General features: G+C 38.1%; 1 protein-coding gene across 1 annotated transcript in view; it reads right to left on the bottom strand.

The window, feature by feature from the left end:
• Window positions 1-27,813, bottom strand: part of LOC102949853 (phosphatidylinositol 3-kinase regulatory subunit gamma) — a 131,480-nt gene that overhangs the window by 47,999 nt on the left and 55,668 nt on the right. The gene's annotated exons all lie outside the window — the stretch shown is intronic.

Here is a 27,813-nt window from a genome sequence, read left to right on the forward strand (position 1 = left end):
AGCTAAATGAAATAAGAAGCACAGCAGCACAGGGCCCGGTGGCACAGTGTAGTGGAGACCAAGCCAATGAGGACACAGTCCTCAGAAGTGGGCATACCAGTGCAATGAGACAAAGCCAGATAAGGGTGAAAAGAGTTTCTACTTGGGGGAGGGGAGGCTGGGAGGGGTTGGGGGAATGCAGCAATAGCTGTAAGAGATTAGGTACATACAGAGATATGGACCAAATAAGTAAAACTATTAAAATTAATAAGACCCAATTTTCTCATAGTCTAAAAAGGAAGTTACAAATATGGAAAAGTGAAAAAATAGAACGATCCCTCGAGTTTGAACTGGAATTGCAGCTATTGATAATGAACTCATGAAATTCAATAGAAAGAGGATGCAAATGTCTGTACATACTGGGAATGAAATTATTCCCAAGCTCTGTCCTGAGAGGTCCTGAGATCAGCCGCACCCCCAATATGCATAACCAGTACCCGTATCTTTATTTCTAGTGCCATCCTCTACTAAAAACAATCTGGGCTCTTTGAAGAAAGGCTGATTCCAGGGCTGGGGCAGAGCAAGAACCAAATGAACCTCAAACATCATGTTAAGCCAAAAAGCAAGCAAGTGCTCAAAGAATGAGGGGCCACGACAAAAAATAAAGGAACCAACTGAAGGGGCTCCCACTACCAAATATGGAGCATCAATATGAATAATGATAGTAAGGAAATATAAGTCATCAAACAAAATAAGAATCCACGTGTCCATGCAGGCAGATATAAAAAATAAATAAATAATTGAAAAATTAATGAGGAGGATTTACAAAATCTCAGAAGGCTTTCCTACAAAATGCTTATTAGTCACAAAAGTAGAAAGACAAGAAGTGGAGAAGTCTGGCAAATACCACCTTAATCAAATAATCAATTAAGTTAATACCACTAGTAATGATAAAATCTTGGGCCCCCAACAGGATGCAATGAGAAGGATAAAACATCACTTCTGTGATATTCCTGCCAAATACGCACAAACTGAATTTAATCATGAGGAGACATCAGACAAGCCACAATTGAGAGATATTCTACAAAAAAAAAAAAAAAAAAATGGCCTGTAATCTTCAAAAAAGTCAAGGTTGTGAAAATCAAGAAAGATTGATGAACTGTTCCAGATTGAAGAAAACTAGAGAATTGTGACAATTAAATGCAGTTTGTGACTTTGTTACAAAGAATATTACTGGAGGAAGGACAAAACTTGAATGGGAGCTGAGAATAAGATTGGTGTTGTAATACATCAACGTGAATATTCTGATTTTGTATAGGAGAATGTTCTTGGTGGTGGGAAATACAGACAAATATGATCATTGTGGGGTATCATGTCAGCAACTTACTCTCAATGATTCAAGAAAATAAATTATTTGTACTATACTTCTTTTTTTTTCAATATATGAAATTTATTGTCAAATTGGTTTCCATACAACACCCAGTGCTCATCCCAAAAGGTGCCCTCCTCAATACCCATCACCCATCCTTCCCTCCCTCCCACCCCCCATCAACCCTCAGTTTGTTCTCAGTTTTTAAGAGTCTCTTATGCTTTGGCTCTCTCCCACTCTAACCTCTTTTTATACTTCTAACTTTTCTATAAGTTTGAGATGGTTTCTAAATATTTTTTTAATAAAAAAGAGACAATATAGAGGGAAAAGGGGGAAAATGTGAATATATTCTTCAAAACAGAAACTGTTAAGTATCTCTCAATAAGAATGTCAAAAAATTCAATGGTAGAAGAATAGTCTTTTTAACAAATGGTGCTAGGATAACTGGTTATCCTTATTCAAAAGAACACAATCAGACCCCTATATCACACCATATGCAAAAATTAACTCAAAATGAATCAAAGATCTAAACATAAGAGCTAAAACTAAAAAACTTTTCAAAGAAAACAGGCTTAAATCTTCATGACTCTGGATTAGGCATTAGTTTCTTAGAAACCAAAAGCACAAATGACTAAAAGAAAAAAAACAGATAGACTGGACTTGATCAAAATTAAAATTTTTTGTGCTTCAGATGACATCAAGAAAGTGCAAAGACAACACACAGAACTGCAGGAAATCTTTGTAAATCATGTATCTGATTTTATTTATTTAAAAAAATTTTTTAATGTTTATTTATTTTTGACAGGGAGAGAGAGAGAGAGAGAGAGAGAGAGAGAGAGAGAGAGAGAGAGAGAGAGAGAGAGAGATGGAGCATGAGTGGGGGGTGGGCAGAGAGAGACAGGGAGACACAGAATCCAAAGCAAGCTCCAGGCTCTAAGCTGTCAGCACAGGGCTCAACGCGGGGCTCAAACTCACGGACCGCGAGATCACAACCTGAGCTGAAGTCGGACAATTAACGGACTGAGCCACCCAGGTGCACCATATATCTGATTTTAAAAACTGTATCCAGAACACAGAAAGAACTCTTGCAACTTAACAAAAAGGCAAATGATTAATTAAAAATGGGCACCGGATCTGAATAGACATTTCTCCAAAGACAATATACACATGGCCAGTAGCACATGAAAAAATAAGATCATCAGCCATCAAGGAAATCAAAATCAAAATAACGGAGCACCTAGGTAGCTCAGTTGGTTAAGCGTCTGACTCTTGCTTTCTGCTCAGGTCATGATTTCACGGTTCGTGAGACTGAGCCCCAGGTGGGGCTCTGCGCTAACAGCATGGAACCTGCTTGGGATTCTCGCTCCCTCGTTCTCTGTCCCTCCCCTGCTCTCTCTCTCTCTCTCTCTCTCATTCACTCCCTCTCTCTCTCTCAAATAAACTAAATTAAATTCAAAAAAATAAAATAAAAATCACAATAGATATCACTTCACACCCTCTAGGATTTGACTATACAGTTCACCCTTTGACAACAGGGGTTTGAAATGCACAAGTCCTCTTATACACAGATTTTTTGGAAAATTTCTTGGAGATTTCCAACAGCTTGAAAAACTTCACAAACCACATAAGTCTAGAAACATAACAGCCTGAGAAAACATTAGATATGTCATGAATGCATAAAATACATGTATACACTAGTCTATTTTATCATTTACTACCATAAAATATACACAAATCATAAAAAGTTAAAATTCATCAAAATTTTGTGCCAACACTTACAGATTGTACATGGTGCCATTTGTGGTTGAGAGAAATGTTAAACAAAGGTAAAAATATAGTACTAAATCATAACTGCATAAAATTAACTGTAGTACATGTTGTACTACTGTAATAATTTTGTAGCCATCTCCTGTTGCTATTGCAGTAAGCTCAAGTGTTGTAAGTATCCACTTAAAATGCCCTGTGACACTAATCATCTCTGCATGAACAGTTCATTTCTCTCTAGTGAATTACATATCACAGTAAAAAGTAATCTCCCGTGGTTCTTGCATATTTTTTGTGTTTAGTGCAATACCTTAAACCTTGAATAACACCAAAGGACCCACACAAAGTGCCGCTAGTGATGTTGGAAGCTCCCAAGAAGCAAGTTGGAAGCTCCCAAGAAGCAAAGAAAAGTCGTAACATTACAAGAAAAAGTTGAATTGTTTGAGGTCTGCAGTTGCCCACCAGCCTAAAAGACCATTGTTTAAAAAAAAAAAAAAAAAAAAAAAAAAAGGATATTTGTGAAGCCGTCACTGCTGCTATGCCAGCAGATGCAAAAACCTCACACTTTTTGCAAAATACTTTTTTATCCTGTATTGCAAGTGCAGCTTTTATAGCAGGACAGCTATAAGAAAGGCATACCTATAGACTCTAATATTATTCAAAGAAAAGCTAAGTCTTTATATGACAACTGAAAGCAAAAGGAAGGTGAAGGATCTAAAGCCAGAGAATTTAACCAGCAAAGGATGGTTTGATAATTTTAGAAAGAAGTTTGGCTTTAAAAACATTAAGATAACAGAAGAAGCAGCTTCTGCCAACCAAGAGGCCGCAGACAAGTTCCCAGAACCATTAAGAAAATCATGGAGGAGAAAGGAGGTCTGCCTGAACAGGTTTTTAATGCAGACAAAAGTGCCCTTTTCTTGGGGGGGGGGGGGCGCGGGGGAGCCACAAAGGACATTCATTAGAAAGAGAAGTGAGAGCCAGGATTTAAGACAGGAAGGGATTAAAAAAAAAAAAAAAGACAAGAAGGGATAGGCTAACTCTATCCTTTGGTGCAAATGCAGTTGGATTTATGATCAAGATCGGGCACCTGGGTGGCTCAGTCGGTTGGGCGTCTGACTTCAGCTCAGGTCATATCTTGTGGTCTGTGAGCTCAAGCCCCACGTCAGGGTCTGTGCTGACAGCTCAGAGCCTGGAGCCTGCTTCAGATTCTGTGTTTCCCTCTCTCTGGCCCTCCCCACTCACACTCTGTCTCACTCTCTCTCTCAAAAATAAGTAAACATTAAAGAAAAAAAAAGATTGTCCTTATCTATATAAAGCTGCTAACCCCAAGCCTTGAAGAGAAAAAATAAATACCAGATACCAGTCTTTTGATTATACAACAAGAAAGCCTAGATAATAAGAACGCTTTTTCTAGACTGGTTTCATCAATGCTTGTCCCTGAAGCCAGGTACTTTCCTGGCTTTTACCTTGCCAGGCTTTTACCTTTTACTGGCTTTTACCTTGCCAGTAAAAGACTGCCTTTTAAAGTTCTTTTGATATTGGACAGCGCCCCTGGCCACCCAGAACCCAACAAATCCAACACCAAAAGTGTTAAAATGGTCTACTTGCCCCCAAACACAACATCACTAATTCAGCCTCTAGATCAGGGGGTCATAAAGACCTTAAAGGCTCGTGATGCACAGTAGTCTTTGGAAAGAATTGTCAATGATATGGAAGAGAACCCTGATAGAGAGAACATCATGATAGTCTAGAAGGATTACATCACTAAAGAGGCGTCTGGGTGGCTCAGTTGGTTAAGCGTCCAACTTCGGCTCAGATCATGATCTTGGCAATTTGTGGGTTTGAGCCCCGTGTTGGGGCTCTGTGATGACAGCTCAGGGAGCATGGAGCCTGCTTCAGATTCTGTGTCTCCCTCTCTCTCTGCCCCTCCCCCACTCATGCTGTCTGTCTCTCTCTCTCTCAAAAATAAACATTAAAAAAATATTTTAGAAGGATTACATCACTAAAGATGCCATCACTGTTACAGAAAAAGCCATGAAAACTATCAAGCCCAGAACAATAAATTCCTGCTGGAGAAAATAGTGTCCAGATGTTGTACATGACTTCACAGGATTTACAATAGAGCCAATCAAGGAAATCATGAAAGAGATCGTAGATATGGGGGGAGGGGGAAGCAGCGAGTGAAGGGTTTCAAGATATGGATCTTAGAGAAAAAATGCTATCACAACGGAGGAATTAACAGAAGACGTGATGGAGATGAGTGCTTCTGAACCAATGTCAGATGATGAAGAAAAAGATGAAGCAGCAGCAGTTCCAGAAAACAAAGTGACATTAGACAATCTGGCAAAAGGGTTCCAAATATCCAAGACTGCTTTTGACTTCATTTAGGATATGGACCCTTGTATGATACAAGCAACGAAACAAAACAAATGGTAGAAGGATTGATACTGTATAGAAATTTTTAGAGAAATGAAAAAGCAAAAATGTCAGATAGAAATTACTACAGGGGCGCCTGGGTGGCTCAGTCAGTTAAGCACTCAACTCTTGCCCTCAGCTCAGGTCATGGTCTCATAGTTTGTGAGTTCAAGCCCCGCATCAGGCTCTGTGCTGACAGCATGGAGCCTGTTTGGGAATCTCTCTCTCTCCCTCTCTCTCAAACTAAATAAACTTAAAAAAAAAATTACTACATATTTCTGTAAAATTACACCGAGTGTGCCTGCCTCTCCTGCCTCCACTTCTACCTCCTCCTCCACCTCTTTCGCCTCTGCCACCCCAGGACAGCAAGATCAACTCTCCTTCTTCCTCCTCCTTTTCAGCCTACTCAACATGAAGATAACATGGATGAAAATCTTTATGATGATTCAATTCCACTTAACAGCAAATAATCATCATACTGTACAGTTAATAAACTGTTGTGCATGTGTCTTGATATGAAAACTTAGTAACTGTATAGCAAGAGCTATGACATTTTTGTCATCATTGCCAATCATATTTATGTTTCATTATCAATGCATGAATTGTTATATCTGTAAATAAATGAGTTTTTTCACATTATCTTTTCATTTTTGATGTCTAGTGTAAAAGGTATAACATCTTATAGTATTTTTGTATCATATAATATTAATGTAGTTACTGAAAGACAGATGATTTATCTTATGAACAGACAACATAAACTCACACTGTCAATAAATATATTACAGTACTGTAAATGTATTTTCCCTTATGATTTTCTTACTAACATTTTTTCTCTAGCTTATTTTATGGTAAAAATGCAGTATGTAATACATACAACATACAAAATATGTGTTAATCTGTTTCTGTCATCAGTAAGGCTTCTGGTCAACAGTAGGCTATCAGTAGTTAAGTTTTTGGGGAGTCAAAAGTTATACACAGATTTTTAACTGCACAGGGGATTTGCACCTCTAACTCCCACATTATTCAAGGATAAACTATAATCAAAAAGACAGACAAGTGTTGGTAAGAATGTGAAGAAACTGGAACTCTCATACACTGCTAATAGAAACATAAAATGATGTAACTGTTTTGAAAACAATCTATCAGCTCCTCAAAAGGTTAAACTTAGAGGGGTGTCTGGCTGGCTCAGTCAGTGGAGCATGCAACTCTTGATCTTGGGGTTTTGAGTTCAAGCCCAACGTTGGGTGTGGAGATTACTTAAAAACAAAAAAATAAATAAATATTTTAAAAAGGTTAAACCTAGTAGGGACGCCTAAGTGGCTCAGTCGGTTAAGCATCTGACTTCGGCTCAGGTCATGATCTCACAGTCTGCAAGTTGGAGCCCCGCATCAGGCTCTGTGCTGACAGCTCAGAGCCTGGAGCCTGCTTCAGATTCTGTGTCTCCCTCTCTCTCTGCCCCTCCCCCACTCATACACTGTATCTCTCTCTCAAAAAAAAAAATAAACATTAAAAAATAAATAATTTTTTTTAAAAAGGTTAAACCTAGAGTCACCATATTACCCAGCAACTTCAATCCTAGCTATATACTTAAGAAAAACAAAATCTACATCCACACAAAAACTTGTGTATCAGTGTTTATAACAGCATTGTTTATAATAGCCAAAAAGTGGAAACAACCCAATATCCATCAACGGATGGATAGGGGTGCCTGGGTGGCTCAGTTAAGCATTCAACTCTTGATCCCAGCTCAGGTCATGATCTCATGGGTTCGTGAGCTCGAGCCCCACACTGGGCTCTGTGCTGACAGTGTGGAGCCTGCCTGGGATTCTCTCTCCTCCTCCTCTCTCCGCATCTACCGCATTTGCTCGCTCTCTCTCTCTCTCAAAATAAATAAATAAGCTTAAAAGAAAGATGAATGGATAAATAAGATGTATATATCCATACAGTGGAATATTATTTGGCAGTAAAAAGGAATGAAATATTCCATAAAATGTATGAACCATGAAAACATTTAGGCTACCTGAAAGAAGCCAGTCACAAAAGACCACAAATTAGAGGATTTCACTGTCTAGAACAGGCAAACTTACAGAGAAAATAAATTAACGGTTGCCTAGGGTGGTATTAAAGGGGAAAGGGGAAGGAGAGTCAATGTGTGCAGAGTGGGGCAATGAAAATGTTCCAAAATTGCTTGTGGTGATGGTTGCAGAACTCTGTGAATGTACTAAAACCTATGACATTATACACTCTTAAGTGGGTGAATTGTATGCTGTGTGAACTTAATCTCAATAAAGCTGTTCTTTTAAAAAAACTATCAGGCTTCTGAAATTGTTAGATGAAGGAAGAACTTGTTATAATCCATACTTTTTTCTAAATGCTACTTATTTATACCTATCTTGTTTGGAAAGGATTTGATGTGGCTTACAAAAAATAGCTACAATTGGAACTATAATTTTGCAAAATTTGAAATTCTTCTACTTCTCCACTTATAAGAATTAACAGTTTAAACTTGTGCTATACAAAGTATTGTGCTATAGCTATGAAAGGTACAAAGACAAGGTGTTCCCAGCACTCAAATGAACCAACTTAGAGGGAATAACACATAGAAACATCTAACCGTACCACTCGGCAGAGTGAAGTAAATACTATAATAAAGGTAAAAGCAAAGTGTAATGGAAACCCAGCAAAAGGAGCATTTGATTCCCTCCTGGGGAAACTTCAGTTCAAACACTAAGCTTCTCAAACCTAGAACTTCCTGAACTAAGAGCTGTGACCAGCAGGGCCCAAAAAGAACCAATATGCTTCCTTGAGTCAGCAGTGGGTTACACTCTAATCACCAAAAGGAATCACAAAGACTTGGTACTATCTATATCCCTTCTCTGGAAGAGCTCTATGCTAAACTGAGTTGACCAAGCTGCATGGGGAAGATGCTATTTATGGATAATAATAGTTCACTGGTAGCTCTACCACCAACAAACATATAATGACCATTTCATCTATTACAGAGGGCTGCCCAGAGCCTCCTTGTATCTTACTTTTCTTATCTACAGAAATAAGAATGAAATGACTACAAAGCAGTTTCTACATAAAGTTCTTAAAACAACACAACTATAATGAACTGTAAGATCGGAAATGAATGCAATACTGGCCTATTTATATATTCTTATCTATCATTATATACATAAAATATTCAATACCTCCTATGTTCTATAAGTGGGGAATTATAGCAATAAACTAGAGAGACACAGTCCCTATGCTTACAGACTTTATAGTCCAAAAGGATAAATTTCAAGATAATTCATTATTCCTAAAATCTGAGTATGTTCAAATTTATCCCAATTAGAGTCTTCAAACTAAATGTCTTGCCTTCTCTGGTATTTGACCCCCATCATCATGTAAATTATAGAATTTACTGAACACAAGCAAAACAAAAAAATTATCTTAACCTTGTAATTCTATGGAGACAAGGAGATTTATATCTATATGTTGCTTCCAAATTATGATATTATAAATAATATGATATTATAAATAAGGCTTAAAAAATTCCAAATCACTTAACACTTTAAGTAGGTCAAGTGGAACATATGGAGAGAAAAGCTAATTAGGGTACATTAATGATCTTTTAACCACTTGATAAGGTAGTTCTTGCACTGGTGAGCACTGCAGTGCTAGGTGATGTTAAATACACCTGAACAAATATCTTCCTAAATAAGTATTCATAAAATGCCTAGGAGTTTTATTTCTGTTTAGTAGATGATAAGAAGGACTTTTGTTTCCACTTTCATAAATTATGAGTTTTAAATTTAAGCAAAACACAAAGATTTTTAAATCCAATTTTAATATGTAGATATACGAGCAAACATCTACACACAAATGTACATGTTTGCTTTGGTGTGTGTGTGTGTGTGTGTGTGTGTGTGTGTGTGTGTATACATACATAAAGACATCTGGAAAAATACAGAAACTTAATAGTGTATATAACAGGGATGGAGAAGCAGCACAGGAGAGCATGTATGTATGTTTTCTTCAGGTATATTTTAATAAAAACAAAAATGATGGTTATGAGTAACTTTTTATTTTAATTCATTGTGTTTTCTGACTTTTTTTCAGGTTTTCATTTAAATTCTAGTTAACCTAGGGGCGCCTGGGTGGCTCATTCGGCTAAGCATCCGACTTCAGCTGAGGTCATGATTTCGTGGTCCATGGGTTCAAGCCCCACGTGGGGCTCTGTGCTGACAGCTCAGAGCCTGGAGCCTGCTTTGGATGATGTGTCTCCCTCTCTCTCTGCCCCTCCCCCACTTACACTATGTCTCTCAAAAATGAATAAATGTTAAAAAAAATTTAAATTCTAGTTAACCTATATGATAAAATTGGTTTCAGGTATAGAATCTAGCATTTCATCACTTATATGTAACACCCAGTGCTCATCACAACAAGTGCACTCCTTAATACCCATCACCCATTTAGTCCACCCCACCCACCCACTTCCTTCCATCAACCCTCAGTTTGTTCTCTATAGTTAAGAGTCTATTTTCCGACTTTTTAAAAGAAGTTTCAAAATTCACTTTGGTATTTTTTAATTAAAGAAAGCATTCAGGATCTACAGCACTATAAAAAGATTATTTCTTTAGTCGTGGTCTATAATTAGTATTTTATAAATGCTATTTATAAATGAACAGTAAAGTATCAAAGTTAAAAGTGCTAAAGTTGATAACTGTAGCATACTGTGGAATGTAAAGGAACATTCCTATTCTTAGGAAATCTATATTAAAGCATTCAGGGGTTAAGGGTCAGGATGAATGTAACTTATTCTCAAGCAGTTCAGAAAAAAGCAGTAGGACTTTATATAATAAACAGAGAACACGAATGATAAAGTAAATGGAATAAAATGTTAGCAAGTAAACCTGAGTAAAGAACATATAGGTATTCTTTATATTCCTATTTTTGCAACTTTTCTGTAAGTTTTAAATTATTTCCAAATAAAATACTTAATTAAAAAAAAAAGAGTCAGAGTTAGGTACTTATTAAAACCAGGGAGGAATGACAGATCTCAGCCCTAATAGTCCATGCTGGGATTTGACTTTACAAAGGATGGTTTCAAACAAAAAATGGTAGATAAAAGGCTAAAACGACATTCGAATGTATGTCTCCAGTCTGTGCTGGGGAGAGGGGGCACATCTAATTATATAAGCATATAGGCCTTTCAACCTTTTAATTCCAAATACTACAAAACTCAGAGCCAGCTATATTTCCCTCATCTCAGGGTGAAGTTTTTTGTTGTTGTTTTTGTTTTTTACATTTATTTGATAGAGAGCGAGAGCACAATCAGGGTAAGGGGAGAAAGACAGAGAGAGAGAATCCCAAGCAGGCTCTGCACTGTCAATACAAAGCTCAATGCAAGGCTCGAACTCATGAACTGTGAGATCATGACCTGGGCTGAAATCAAGAGCTGGATGCTTCACCAACTGAGCCACCCAGGCTCCTCTCAGGGTAAAGTTTTAACTAACATTCTGTCTGAAACTCTGACCAAAGACTTTCTTAACTCTGTAACCCAAAATTACAGCACAGTGCCTGATACACACAATAAATGTTCATTCAACAGTGACTGACCTACTTATTCTAGGCCTTTATTTCCTCCATCCATAAAATAGGGCCAAAGTAGTACCTACATCCTATGAGGGTTAAATGAGTCAATACATGTAAACTTAAAACAGTGTACAACACACAGCAACCAAGAAATATTAGCTGTTAGATATAGGTGCTAGGTTAGATGCCAAAGATAGTAACAAAACAAACAGTCCAGTGGGCAATTCAAGTAAGTAAAACATATAATTATTGGGCCAAGATTAAACACAGTGAAAGTATTTTTTTTTAATTTTTTTTTAAACGTTTTTATTTATTTTTGAGACAGAGACAGACAGAGCATGAACGGGGGAGGGTCACAGAGAGAGGGAGGCACAGAATCTGAAACAGGCTCCAGGCTCTGAGCTGTCAGCACAGAGCCCGACGCGGGGCTCGAACTCACGGACCGTGAGATCATGACCTGAGCCGAAGTCGGACACTCAACCGACCAAGCCACCCAGGCGCCCCGAAAGTATTTTTAAAGTATGATTTACATCTTAATTTTTAAAAAAGACACAGAAAGAAACGGATGCCACGGAACACAAAGTAAGGGCACTGAATCTAGAGAGTCAAGGAAGACAATCTAGTGTCCCAGACTAAAGGAACAGTGTTTATATGAAAGAAAGAAAGAAAGAAAGAAAGAAAGAAAGAAAGAAAGAAAGAAAGAAAGAAAGAAAGAAAGAAAGAAAAGAAAGAGAAAGAAAGAAAGAAAGAAAGAAAGAAAGAAAGAAAGAAAGAAAGAAAGAAAGAAAGATTCAAGAGACAATTTAAACAAATGCCTGAAACATGGAGAGAAGGTAGGGAACAGTGGAAGTTCCTTTTAGCTACTTGTCGTCTCCTATGTTCTCACCCCAATATAGCTGCCTCCCCACTAACTAAACCATCTTCTCATTCCTCATCATTCCATTATATCCTCTGGGGCTTCCTCCCTGAACATTCTCCCTACATTGTAATTAAACTATTTTATAATTTCAGTATGTTCCCAGAATGTGTTTTTTCCCTAATTCCTAGCCTTCTCTGAAATCTGGCTCTCCCTAAAGAACACTACTAATCTTGAAGCCCTTGTTCTTGGAAGGTTGCTCATTTTCCCACACCTGTGTACTCTGGGCTTCTTTCTTCCTTAGCTCTCAATTTTCTTCCTTCATCCACACCTTAAAACTGGTATTTCCTTGATCCACTGTTCATACTCCCATCTACTACCATAGCTTCAAATAATACCTATACTCTGACCCCAAAACAGTATTTATAACTACAAGGTCCTTCCTAAATTTCTGACTATGCCACAGAAGACAGTGCTTCTCACACTTCATTAAATTATAAATCACCTAGGGATCTCGTAAAAATGTAAAATATGGTTTTCTAGGTATGGATTGGTGCCTGGAATTCTGCAATTCTAACATGCTTCCAGGTGATACCAATGCTGCTGGTCCAAACTGTAGCAAGAAGCTTACAGATGTCTCTTGGAAAACTTCTATGGGGCAAGGAAAAAAAAAATTAGGCAAGTAGATTATAGCAGGTAATATACAGTTGATTAAATACATGTGATTCTTCACTACATCTAAAATCATCCAAATTGGCAATAAAAAATATATATTTATTTAAATTCCAGTTAGTTAACATACAGTGTAATATTAGTGTCAGGTGTACAATATAGTTATTCAACACTTCCATACATCACCCAGCGCTCATTACAAGTGCAATCCTTGGGGCGCCTGGGTGGCTTAGTCGGTTAAGCGGCCGACTTCGGCTCAGGTCATGATTTCACGGTCCGTGAGTTCAAGCCCTGCGTTGGGCTCTGTGCTGACAGCTCAGAGCCTGGAGCCTGTTTCAGATTCTGTGTCTCCCTCTCTCTGACCCTCCTCCGTTCATGCTCTGTCTCTCTCTGTCTCAAAAATAAAACTGAAACTTAAGCCTGAAGAAAGTCCAATAAAAAAACAATCTGAGTCGCATCACTGTACTCTGGGAAGGCCAGAAATTGAAGGCACGATGCATCTCCTGAAGGCAGGAATGAGGGATGGGGCCATAACCAGAAGGACTGGCTGACAGTCTACAGAAAGAGCAGTTAGATCCTTAGTTCTCCACCCCAACCCCCAAGCAACTGGGCAACTACCCCTGCCCCACCCCACACAAAGGCTGCCTGTCAACTCAGGGAACACCAAGCACAGCTGAGATTAGGGGTAAGTCCTTTATTGAAAACAGAATTATCCCCCTTTCCCACCTCAGTTTTCTGAACACTGAACTACCAGCCTTCTATTTCCAGGGAGAAGTCACAGAGATTTTTCTCTGGAGAAACTGACAAGGACCCCAAAAAAGATCTAAAAATATGGATATTTGGGTTACCAATGAAAAAGATATTCATCTTATCAACTTTCACTAAAGGTCTCCAATTAACAAGCTGGCCACTGACATGGAACTTCCAATCAGTTTTTAGTATGTCACTTTTAAATAAGAAAACACTTTATAAAGGAAGGAAATTGACACATCCTACAACATGGATGAACGTTGAAGCCACATCTTCATGAAGACATGAACAACTTAGAGAAATAAGCCAGTCACAAAAGGACAAATACTGCGTTATTTCTCTTATCTGAGGTAGCCAGAGTAGTCAAATTCACACAGAACGAATGGTGGCTGCCAGAGGCTGGGGGGAAGGTGAATTGGAAGTTAGTGTTTAATAAGTACAGAATTCCAGGGGCATTCACTTTTGGGTATTCCCTCTCTGTAAAGAAAGCGTTCCTAATATTCTTTCTTTCTAATCTTATACTCTAATAAAATTTTGCCTGCTGCTCAAAAAAAGAAAAAATAGACTCTATGAAGCCAGCATTACCTTGATTCCAAAACCAGACAGAGACCCCACTAAAAAGGAGAACTACAGACCAATTTCCCTGATAAACATGAATGCAAAAATCCTCGACAAGATATTAGCCAACCGTCTCCAACAATAACATTAAAAAAATTATTCACCACGACCAAGTGGGATTTATACCTGGGATGCAGGGCTGGTTTAATATCCACAAAACAATTAACGTGATTCATCACATCAATAAAAGAAAGGACAAGAGCCATATGATCCTCTCAATAGATGCAGAGAAAGCATATACAGCATCCTTTCTTGATAAAAACCCTCAAGAAAGTAGGGATAGAAGGAGCATACCTTTAGATCACAAAAGCCACATATAACGACCCAACACTAATATCTTCCTCAATGGGGAAAAACTGACAGCTTTCCCCCTAAGGTCAGGAACAAGACAGGGATGTCCACTCTCGCCACTATTATTCAACATAGTATTGGAAGTCTTAGCCTCTGCAATCAGACAACACAAAGAAATAAAAGGCATCCAAAAAGGCCAGGAGGAGGTCAAACTTTCACTCTTTGCAGATGACATGATACTCTATATGGAAAACCCAAAAGATCCCACCAAAAAACTGCTAGAATTGATTCATGAATTCAGCAAAGTTGCAGGATATAAAATCAACACACAGAAATCAGTTGCATTCCTATACACCAACAATGAAGCAACAGAAAGAGAAATCAGGGAATCGATCCCATTTACAGATGCACAAAAAAACCATAAAATACCTAGGAATAAACCTAACACCAAAGAGGTGAAAAATCTATACACTGAAAACTATAGAAAGCTTATGAAAGAAATTGAAGAAGACACAAAAAAATGGAAAAAGATTCCATGCTCCTAGATAGGAAGAACAAATATTGTTAAAATGTTGATACTACCCTAAGCAATCTACATATTCAATGCAATCCCTATCAAAGTAACACCAGCATTCTTCACAGAGCTAGAACAAATAATCCTAAAATTTGTATAGAACCAGAAAAGACCCCGAATAACCAAAGTAATTTTGAAGAAGAAGACCAAAGCAGGAGGCATCACAATCCCAGACTTTAAGCTATACTACAAAGCTGTAACCATCAAAACAGTATGGTACTGGCACAAGAACAGACACTCAGATCAATGGAACAGAATAGAGAACCCAGAAATGGACTCACAAACGTATGGCCAACTAATCTTTGACAAAGCAGGAAAGAACATCCAATGGAAAAAGACAGTTTCTTCAACAAATGGTGCTGGGAAAACTGGACAGCGACATGCAGAAGAATGAACCTGGACCACTTTCTTACACCATATACAAAAATAAACTCAAAATGGATGAAAGACCTAAAGGTAAGACAGGAAGCCATCAAAATCCTCGAGGAGAAAGCAGGCAAAAACCTCTTTGATCTTGGCCGCAGCAACTTCTTACTCAACACGTCTCTGGAGGCAAGGGAAACAAAAGCAAAAATTAACTACTGGGACCTCATCAAAATAAAAAGCTTCTGCACAGTGAAGGAAACAATCAGCAAAACTAGAAGGCAACCAACAGAATGGGAGAAGATATTTGCAAATGACATATCAGATAAAGGGTTAGTATCCAAAATCTATAAAGAACTTGTCAAACTCAACACCCAAAACACAAATAAGCCAGTGAAGAAATGGGCAAAAGACATGAATAGACATTTCTCCAAAGAAGACATCCAGATGGCCAACCGACACATGAAAAAATGCTCAACATCACTCATCGTCAGGGAAATACAAACCAAAACCACCATGAGATACCACCTTACACCTGTCAGAATGGCTAACGTTAACAACTCAGGCAACAACAGATGTTGGTGAGGATGCAGAGAAAGAGGATCTCTTTTGCATTTTGTTGGTGGCAATGCAAGCTGGTACAGCCACTCTGGAAAAGAGTATGGAGGTTCCTCAAAAAACTGAAAATAGAACTGCCCTATGACCCAGCAATTGCACTACTAGGCATTTATCCACGGGATACAAGTCAGCTGTTTGGAAGGGACACATGCACCCCCATGTTTATAGCAGCACTGTCAACAATAGCCAAAGTATAGAAAGAGCCCAAATGTCCATCGATGGATGAATGGATAAAGAAGATGTGGTATATATATATACAACAGAGTATTGCCAAGTAGGCAATCAAAAAGAATGAAATCTTGCCATTTGCAACTACATGGATGGAACTGGAGGGTATTATGCGAAGTGAAATTAGTCAGAGAAAGACAAAAACCATATGACTTCACTCATGAGGACTTCAAGTGACAAAACATGAACATAAGAGAAGGGAAACAAAAATAATATAAAAACAGGGAGGGGAACAAAACAGAAGAGACTCATAAATATGGAGAACAAACTGAGGGCTACTGGAGGGGTTGTGGGAGGGGGGACGGGCTAAATGGGTAAGGGGCACTAAGGAATCTACTCCTGATATCATTGTTGCACTATATGCTAACTAATTTGGATGTAAATTTAAAAAATTAAAAATTAAATTAAAAAAAAAGAAAAAATAGGTACAGAATTCCAGCTACATAAAATGAAGAAGTTCTAGAGATGAAGGAGTTATGGTTGCATAACATGAATGTACTTAATGCCAAAGAACTGTACACTTAAAAATGATTAAAATGACAAAATTTTGTTATGTATGCTTACCACAATTTAAAAAAAAAAAACCCACAAGACATTTAAAGAAAGCTATCAAAATTAAAGACCAAAACAAAGGAAGTAAGGAAGTTAGGAGATACACAAAAAAGTGTAACATCTTCAGAAATATAAAAGGAAATACTGCATCCATGAAACACAAGATCTACAATAAACATTAAAGAACAACAGCCCTGGGGTGCTTGGATGGCTCAGTCGGTTAAGTATCCAACTTCCATTCAGGTCATGATCTCACGGTTTGTGAGTTCAAGCTCCGTGTCAGGCCCTGTGCTGACAGCTCGGGGCCTGGAGCCTGCTTCAGATTGTGCCTCCCTCTCTCTGCCCCTCCCCCGTTAATGCTGTCTCTCAAATAAAAACACTAAAGAAAAAAATTTAAAAAAAAAGAACAACAGCCCTTATATATATTAAAAGAATGACAGAGGCTTTTAAAAAAACCTCAATTGACAAGCTGGCAGATAACATTGAGGAAATCTCCCAAGAAGTGCAACAAAAAGAGAAAGTAATGAAAAGTAGATGGGGCACCTGGGTGACTCAGTCCATTGAGAGTCCAACTTATTTTTATTAATATGTTATTTTTTCTTTTTTTAAGGTTTATCTATTTATTTGGAGAGAGACACAGCATGAGCAGGAAAGGAGAGAGAAAGGAAGAGAGAGAATCCCAAGAGAGATCTGCACCATCAGTGCAGAGCCTAATGCAGGGTCAAACTCATAGACTGAGATCACGACCTGAGGCGAAAACCAAGAGTCAGACACTTAATTTAGTCACCCAGGTGCCCTGAACGTCCATCTCTTGATTTTGGCCCAGGTCATGATATCAGGGTCGTGAGATGGAGCCCCGCATCAGGCTCTGCGCTGAGCATGGAACCCTCTTGGAATTCTCTCTTCCTCTCTCTACCCCTCTCCTGCTTGTGCTCTCTCAAAATAAATAAATATTAGGGGCACTTGGGTGGCTCAATCAAAGTCTGAGTTCAGCTTAGGTCATGATCTCATGGTTTGTGAGTTCAAGTCCTGCATCAGGCTCTGTGTTGACAGCTCTGGAGCCTGCTTCAGATTCTGTGTCTCCCTCTCTCTCTGCCCCTCCCCTGCTTGTGCTCTTTCTCGCTCTCAAAAAATAAAGATTTAATAAATAAATAAATATTAAAAAAAAAAAAAAAGAATTAGAGGATAAACCCAGAAGACCCAACATTGAACTAACAGAAGTTCCAGAAAGCAGAAACTTTTAAAATAAATATGAGAAAAAAATGTTCAGAAATTAAGGACATACATATCCAGAATGAAAGCCCACAGCATGTGGATCTCACGTCAGGTCATAATCTTACAGTTCATGAGTTTGAGCCCTGCATTGGGCTCTGAACTGACAGAGTAGCGACTGCCTCTGTCTCTCCCTCTCTCTACCCCTCCCCCACTCTCTCTGTCTCAAAATATATAAACTTTAAAACCCACAAATGTTTAAAAATTATGGCAATTTGGGGTGCCTGGGTGGCTCAATGGTTAAGTGTCCAACTCTTGGTTTTGGCTCCGGTCATGATCTTGCAGTTTGTGAGTTCAAACTCCACATCAGATTCTGCACTGACAGTGTGGAGCCTGCTTGGGATTCTCTCTCTCCCTCTCTGCCCCTCCCATGCTCTCTCTCTCCCTCAAAATAAACTTAAAAAAAAAAAAGCAGAAAAAGAGTTTACAGTTGCAAATTTAAAAATAAATAAAAATTATGGCAATTATTAATTCTAAAAAATTATGTAAGAAGAACATGTAATCATAATATACTAATGGCCTGTCTGTGAGCACTGGTTACATGATCATAACACATAAATACTAAAGACAATTTATGGGGCTCCTGGCTATCTCAGTCAGTACAGCATGAAAATCTTAATTTCAAGGTTTAAGCCCGAGCCCCACGTTGGGTGTAGAAATTACTTAAAAATAAAATCTGGGGCACCTGGGTGGCCCAGACGGTTAAGTGTCTGACTTCAGCTCAGGTCATGATCTCATGGTTCATGAATTCGAGCCCTGCGTCAGGCTCTGTGCTGACAGCTCAGAGCCTGGAGCCTGCTTCATATTCTGTGTCTCCCTCTCTCTGCCCCTCGCCTGCTCACACACTCTCTCTCTCTCCAAAGTAAATAAACATTAAAATATTAATTAAAAAAAAAAAATCTCAGGGGTGCCTGGGTAGCTCAGTCAGTTAGTGTCTGACTTCAGTTCACGTCATGATCTCACAGTTTGGGAGTTCAAGCCCCATGGTGGGCTCTGTGCTGACAGCTCAGGGCTGACAGTGTAGAGCCTGCTTGGGCTTCTCTCTCTCTCTCCCTCTCTCTCTCTCTCTCTTCTCTCTGCCACTCCCTGCCCTCCCTGCTCACTCTTTCTCAAAATAAATAAACTTAAAAATAATTTTTAGGGGGGATCCTAGGTGGCTCAGTTGGTTAAACTTCAGACTTCGGCTCAGGTCATGAAGTTGCAGTTCACAAGTTCCAGACTCATGTCAGGCTCTGTGCTGACATCCTGGAGGCTGGAGCCTGCTTTGGATTCTATGTCTCCCTCTCTCTCTGACCCTCCCCCGCTCACTCTCTCTCTCTCTTTCTCAAAAATAAACACACAAAAATAAATAAAAATTAAAAAATAAAATAAAATCTTAGGGCCCCCTGGGTGGCTCAGTCAGTTGAGTGTCCAAGTCTGGATCTTAGCTAAGGTCTTGATCCAGGGTTGTGTGTACAGGCATGACACCTACTTAAAAAATAATAATAAAATAAAATCTTAAAAAGATAAATTAAGAAGCAATTATAATTGTCATATAAATACATTGGAAAAATGAGTAAAGGAGAATAGCATGTATGACATAAGAGACCTAAATCCCCATCTAAGAAGGAATCAGTAATAAAAGTGAAAAAAATTAAAATAGAAGTATAAGCACATTATGAAAAATAGGGAGATAAAACTAGAAGAAAAAGCTAAGTTAAATGTTGGCTCTGTAGACTAGAAATGGAGGATAGAGAGGGTAGATCAGGGAACTGCTGGGATTTTGGCGGGAGGGGTCCCACTATAAACCTTGAAGTACCTTTTGACTTTTTAAATTATGAACTTATATTGCTTTGATGAAAATGAAAATCAAATTAAAAGAAACTTTAGAGCTTATCTGATTCTGGCACTTAAAATCGATTTGGTAAATGATCTCACCTAAGCTCTAGCTTCAATGATATGTTTAAGTTAACTCATATAGGCTAGCAAGAGCTGATTGTTACAGTTCCAAGAATTTTGCAAGCCACAGTTATACACAATCATTATTAAGAATTAAATCCTATGAATGCATAATGAAGTTATATTAAAAATAAAGGGGGGGAGCACCTGAGTGGCTCAGTTGCTTAAGTGTCCAACTCTTGATCTCAGCTGAAATCTTGATTTCAGAGTCCTGAGTTCAAGCCCATGTTGGGCTCTGTGCTGGGCTCGGGGCCTATTTAAAAAAAAAAAAAGGGCGGAGCACCTGACTGGCTCAGTTGGTAGAACATCCAACTCTTGATCTTAGGGCTGTGAGTTCAAGCCCTACATTTAGCGTAGAAATTACTTTTTTAAAAAAGAAAGGTAATAAGCACTCAAAATTCATTATTTCATTAATATCTTATTACTGTGTTTTACTACCTATCTATAACTGTTGTATTATATAGTAGAAATACTTCATGCACATCTTTTTCAAACTCTGCATTCAGTAGAACACATGGGTAGCTTAAAACCAGCCACAGTGGGAGTATTTACATTTCAGAAATCAGCAAACGCTACAGGTCAGAGTTTATTGTTGTATTTATTATCTACCAGGGGTCATCAAACTATGGTCCTCTAACAGTTTCTTTACAGTGTAAAGAATGGTTTTTATATGTTTTAATCACTGGAAACACACACAAAGAATATGCAACAGAGACCACATGAGCTACAAAGCCTAAAATTTTCACTATCTGGTTCTTTACCAAAAAAAAAAAAAAGTGTCCAGTCCTGATCTAAACTTAAGAGAAAATATTAATTCAGTATAATAATCTTACTCCATGGCTGCAGCTTTAGTGTAATAAGAAATTAGATGGTGTTTAAAAATAAATATCTTCCTCACCAAAACTATTCCTCCTGTCTACTCTATCCTAATAAAGGGTATCACTGTGCATTTGTCAAACTCCTAGAACTATACACCAAAAAGAGCAAATTTTATAATATGTAATTTTTAAAAACTTTCTTTAAGTCACATGTGAAACTTTTTCTTTTTAAGTTTATTTATTTATTTTGAGAGAGAGTGCACACATGCAAGAGCTGGGCAGAGAGAGGGAGAGAGAGAATCCCAAGCAGGCTCTGTGACATGGGGCTCAATCTCACAAACCATGAGATTGTGACCTCAGTCAAAAATCAAGAGTCGGAGGCTTAACTGACTAAGCCACCCAGGTGCCCCCACTTGTGACACGTTTTAAATGAAGGTGTCTCATTCCAACTCCCTAGAAATTCTGATTTAGTTGATCCAGAATGAGTCCTGAAGTTTTTTAAACACAGCTGGCAATTCTGATTTAAAAAAAAAGAACCCTGTTCCTTTTTTTAATTTTTATTTTAATTCCAGTTAGTTAGCATACAGTGTTATATTAGTTTCAGATGAACAATATAGTGATTCAACAATTCCATACATCACTTGGTGCTTATCACAAGTGTGCTTCTTAATCACCATCACCTATTTAACCCATCCCCCCCCCACCTCCCCTCTGTTATCCATCGGTTTGTTCTCTATAATTAAGAATCTATATCTTTGTCTTTTTCCCTTTGCTCATTTTTTAAATTCCATATGAGTGAAATCATATGGTATTTTTTCTTTCTCTGAATTAATTAGGTTAGCATTATACTCTCTAGGTCCATCCATGTCATTGCAAATGATAAGATTTCATTCTCTTTTATGGCTGAATAATATTCTATTATATTCTATTATATATACATACATACATGCACACACATACATATACCACATCTTCTTTACCCATTTATCAATCAATGGACACCTGGGCTGATTCCATAACTTGGCTATTATAGATAATGCTACTATAAACACCAGGGTGCATGTATCCCTTTGAATTAATGTTTTTGTATTCTTTGGGTAAATACCTAGTAGTGTGAATTGTTGTAGGGTAGTTCTATTTTTAACTTTATGAAGAACCTCCATACTATTTTCCAGAGTGGCTGCACTAATTCCCACCAACAATGTACAAGTGTTCCTTTTTTTCCACATTCATGCCAATCTGTTGTTTCTTGTGTTGTTAAGTTTAACCATTCTGACAAGGGTGAGGTCATATCTCATTGTAGTTTTGATTTGCATTTCCCTGATGGTTAGTGATGATGAACACCCTTCATGTGTCTATTGGCCATCCAGATGTCTTCTTTGGAGAAATGTCTGTTCATGTCTTCTGCCCTTTTTTAATTGGATTATGTGTTTTTTTGGTGTTGAGTTTTGTAAGTTCTTTATATATTCTGGATACTAACCCTTTATCAGATATGTCATTTACAAATGTCTTCTCCCATTCCATAGCTGCTTTTTAGTCTTGTTGATTGTTTCCTTTGTTGTACAGAAGCTTTTTATTTTGATGTAGTCCCAACAGTTTATTTTTGCTCTTATTTTCCTTGCCTCAAGAAACACGTCTAGAAAAACACTGGTACGGCGGCCAATGTCAAAGAGGTTACTGCCTGTGTTCTCTAGGATTTACATGGTTTGAGGTCTCATATTTTAATCCATTTTGTATTTAATTTTGTATATGGTGGAAGAAAGTGGTCCGGGGGGGGGGGGGGCCGGGGGGGGGGGGGGTGCCTGGCTGGCTCGGTTGATAGAGCCTGCAACTCTTGATCTCAGCGTTGTGAGTTTAAGCCCCACTGAGTGCAGAGTTTACTTAAAAATAAAATTTAAATTAAAAAAAGTGGTCTTCTTTCTTTCTTTTGCATGTTGGTGTCCAGTTTTCCCAACAGCACTTGTTGAAGAGACTGTCCTTTTCCCATTGGATATTCTTTTCAATTTGTTGAAGATTAATTGACCATATAGTTGTGGATTTATTTGTGGGCTTTCTATTCTATTCCATTGATCTATGTGTCTATTTTTGTGCCAGTTCCATACTGTTTTGATTACTGTGTAATCAACTTTGTAATGTAATGTAATGTGATATAATGTAATGTAATGTAACTTGAAGCTTTATAATGTAACTTAAAGTCCTGAATTATGATGCCTCCAGCTTTGCTTTTCTTTTTCAACATTGCTTTGGCTATCTGGGAGGAGAACCCTGTTCCTAATCCCACAAATATACTCTGGCTTCTATCTCTACAGCTTTCTCACTCCAATACTCCCCTGTTCTCTCTAGGAGACCTCCAATTCCTCAAACTCATTACTTTCTATACTATACTGGTCTTCACACACTCTCTCTCTCTCTCTCAACTAATGCCCTCATTTCTTTTGTCCTTCTTATCCTCCCAGCAGCACCTGCCTGGCAAGACACCACCAAAAGCTCAATCCATTTTCATTTTTCTGCTCTTTCCTTCGGTGGTTACAGGGGGTGAAAAAAGCTATACCATTTTCAGTTTGGTTTCACTAGTAATGACCTTCAATCACAAGTAGACCCTCCACATGATCCAAATATCTTTCTCTAGATTTCCCTCTCTCCCAATTTTTACTACTGGTATTTCAAAACTTCTCCACCTTTCTCAAACATGATATTCCACCTCTCTTCACTTTTTTTTTTAATCAAACCCCATTACACCCCCTATATAATAGAGAAAATAATAATTGTGTGCAGAGAGCTACTTCGGCTTCCTGTCATTCACATATAAATGGTATGCATCTACACCCATTTTTTTTCTTTCCTATCTAAATTAGTGCCTCTATCAAATGCTGTGGATCTCATCTCCTTTTACCACCAGAGAAACTTCAGCCCTCCACCAACCTATTCCTACTCTCTCGCTCTCCTGCTTTACTGGCTCCTTTTCCTACCAGTTTATAAGTATGCCCAATCCATTCAATTACATGTCCCCTGACAGAGTTGTGCTTTTGGGTTATAAACTCTTTTGAAGAACAAGGGCACCTGGGTGGCTCAGTCAGTTCCATATCCAACTCTTGATTTCGGCTCAGGTCATGATCTCACAGTTCATGACTTCAAGACCCATGTCGTGCTCTGCAGAGACAGTGCAGAGTCTGCTTGGGAATCTCTCTCTCTCCCTCTCTCTCTGCCTCTCCCCCACTTCTCTCTCTCTCTCTCTCTCAAAGTAAATAAACATTAAAAACATTCAAAAATTTAAAAAAATAAACTCTTTTGAAGAACTGATAAAAGCTTTATTCCTTCTCTCCAAAAAAATGTACATACACACAAAATTTGCATGTAATACTGAGGGTGGGGTATCCATAAATACCTGGTTAAGAACCCATATTCTTTAAAAGTTTTTTAAATGTTACTTAGTTTTGAGAGAGAGAAATAGAGACAGTGTGAGTAGGGGAAGGGGAGAGAAAGAGGGAGACACAGAATCCAAAGCAGGCTCCAGGCTCTGCACTGTCAGCACAGAGCCCAATGTGGGGCATGAACCCATGAGCCATGAGATCATGAACTGAGCTGGAGTCTACTGAGCCACCCAGGTGCCCTGTTAAGAACCCATGTTCTATAACTTCTGGTCTCTTATCTCCTTCATACCCAAGTTTTTTCAAAAAGCTGTACACTCTCTCTCTCTACTTAAATTCTCTCATGAATCTATTGCAGTCCTGCCTCCCAATCTCACAACTCCACTAACAACACTCTTGCCAAGAGTCAGTGACCCTTTTTGCTAAATTTAGTAGACATTTTTCAGTCCTCACCTGCAGAATTTGATGCTAATAATTCCCTCCTTTTCGAAACACTATCTTTACTCAGCATATGAGACCCTCTACTCCCCTATACTTTTTCCACTTCTCTGGAAATTCCTTCTAAACCTGTCATAAGCAACTTTTCCCAGGCCAACTGAGGTATCATCAGGGATTTATCTTTGGTTGCCTCCTTACCCACCACTCTACAGCGAAGACATCACAGACTGGCAGTCCACAAGGCTGATTTTAATGGTCAGAACTATATACCTTACAAAGCATTTTCTCCCCCACCAACTCCACTCTCAGAATGTTTTGATTTGCCAACACTTAAAAATTAGGGAATTCCACATAAAAATTTTCATTCATAACTTCTCTCAAAAAACAGGTCTGGAAATCCAGAGCCCATTACCACAAAGAAACATTCCCTAGAGACTCCCAAATACCTAAGGCCAAGAATCAGTTGTCATTTTCATTTTGCTGGTGTAGCATTTTTAAAAAATATTCAGCCTGTTTCCCTCATTGTTACTTATAGACATGCAAGTTTGCAACACTATGCTCTGTATACTTTCCTGGGGTGATTTCATGCTGTAGACCTCCAAATCTTATCTCCAGCCATCCAGTCTAGCCACTGGCTAATTTCTATGTGAATTCATTCTCAGTACCTCTTTAGGGAATCTTCTCAGATATCCCCTTCCACTATAAGGCTAAAGTGCCCCTCTATTTGATACCATAAGTATTTCCTACTTACCCATAGTACTTCTCAATCTCTATAAAAATAATTTTTTTTTTGTGGTCCCTACTAGCCTGCAAGCTCCTAGATAGCAGTGTATACTGGTCATCACTATAACCTCTGTACCTAATATAGTGCTGAATCTCCACAAGAATTTTGTAGTTAGTAATGCAATTTCCTGATATACTAATTCACCCTAAGTTTATCAAATCAAACAATGACTAAAAATCCACTCTATAGGGCTTAATAAAAATATTTGGACCAATATTCCTCTTCATTGGGGACATTGTACTACCATTTACTAAATGTTCACTCACTATATCAGACATTGTTCTAAATGCTTTATACTATTAATTTATACCATGTTACAAATGGAAAATTGAGGCACAAAGAAATTAAGTAACTAGCCCTTGCCCAACTAGTAAGGATTAGAGCTGGGAAATTAATCCAAGCAGTCTTGCTTTGCTCCGGATTCTATCACTTTAACCATTTTGAAGACCACTTCTTATTCATACAGAAATGAATGATGCTTTTCTAAGCCAATAATTTACAACATGCTTTAGGAGAGGACTTTGAATGAAAGTGGTCATTTCTTCATAAGTCAACATCTTGAACAAATAAAACAATTAGGAAAAGGTTTAAACATGAGTACCAAAACGAAGTTTTGATACTGCAAGAATGTCATGAGCAATTCTTACTGGATGGAGAGTAAAAACTTAACATAAAACGCTATATACACATATTCAACATAAACTTTTAGATTAATTTAGGGGCCTTTGAAAGAATTCAACATTACCCATTAAGTTTTTCTATGTAATAGAAAATGCTGTTTTAAAACTATCTCATTAAATTGTGTAAACTGTTAACCATGAAAATTCAAACCTATTGAACTATTCTAAGAAAATTAATTTGTGGTTAAAATGTAACAAAGAGGGGCGCCTGGGTGGCTCAGTCGGTTGAGTGTCCGACTTCGGCTCAGGTCATGATCTCGCATGAGTTCGAGCCCTGTGTCGGGCTCTGTGCTGATGGCTCGGAGCCTGGAGCCTGCTTAGGATTCTGTGTCTCCCTCTCTCTGACTTTCCCCCGTTCATGCTCTGTCTCTCTCTGACTCAAAAATAAATAAACATTTAAAAAAAAAATTTTTAATGTAACAAAGAATGCTAGAACACTGGACAAAAATATGGCCTATGAATCAAGAAACCTGGGTTCTGGCCATAGATTTGCCATAACCAATTAGGACCAAATAGGGCCTTGGAGTCAACAGCTGTTTGTTTTCTGGCTACTGAGCATCCATGTCCCCTTCTTTGGTAACAGTACCACAATTTCATCTAGTAGAATAACCCTTTCCCTATGTACACATCTTGGTAAATCAAGGTCTCCACCTCTCCCCTAGGCTAAGGGGCTAAGGGAGAGGCACATAATCTGAATAAAGCAAACTAGATCTTTTCTTTCTTTTTTTAAATGTTTGTTTATTTTTGAGAGAGACATAGTGTGAGTGGGGGAGGGGCAGAGAGGGAGGGAGACAGAGAATCTGAAGCAGGCTCCAGGCTCCAAGATGTCAGCACAGAGCCTGCCTGACACAGGGCTCAAACTCACAAACCATGAGATCATGACCTGAGCCAAAGTCAAACATTTAACTGACTGAGCCACGCAGGCATCCCTGGATCTTTTTTCGCAGGACTTTGAAACCTGAGCAAATGATGCAAAAATGGAATGGGACTGGAAGTTCTAGCCAAAGTAATTAGGCAAGAAAAAGAAGTAAAAGACATCCCAATTAGGAAGGAAAAGGCAAAACTATTTCTATTTGCAGATGACACAATCCTAAATATCCAAAAATTCAAAAAATATTATAGGGCTCCAAGATCAACACACAAAAATTCATGTTTCTATAAATAGCAATGAATTCAGCAATGAACAATTGTAAAGGAAATTAAGAAAGCAACTCCATTTATAACAGCACCCAAAAGAATAAAATATCAACTCTCATGCAGTTGGAAATCTGTGTTAAGCCAAAAGCTTAACTACTAATAGCTTACTGTTGACTGAAAGCCTTACTGATAATATAAACAGTTGATTAATACATATTTTGTATATTATATGTACTGTATACTGCATTCTTACAATAAAGTAAGCTAAAGAAAATGTTATTAAGAAAAGTATAAGGAAGGAGTAACAAATTTACAATCCTGTACTGGATGGACCCACACACTTGAAACTTGAGTTCTTCAAAAGATCCACTGTATTTGCAAATCATAAATCTGATAAGGGCTTAATATCCAGAATATACAGAGAACAAATCAAGAAGAAAAGTAAGCAACTGAATCAAAAAATGGGCAAAGGACTTGAATAGAATTTTCCAAAACACAACATACAAAGGGCACAGAAGCACATGAAGAAATGCTCCACATCAATAGTCATTAGGGGAAATGTAAATCAAAACCACACTGAGTTATCAGTTCACACCAGAAGAATGGTGGCTATTATCAAAATAATGGAAAATAACAAGTACTGGTAAGGATCTGGAGAAACTGTAACCCTGGTGCATTGCTGGTGCATTACATTCGTAAAAATGGTGCAGATGCTGTGAAAACAGTTTGATGGTTCCTCAAAAAGT

The sequence above is a fragment of the Panthera tigris genome, chromosome C1, assembly GCF_018350195.1.
Source record: "Panthera tigris isolate Pti1 chromosome C1, P.tigris_Pti1_mat1.1, whole genome shotgun sequence".
NCBI lineage: Eukaryota > Metazoa > Chordata > Mammalia > Carnivora > Felidae > Panthera > Panthera tigris.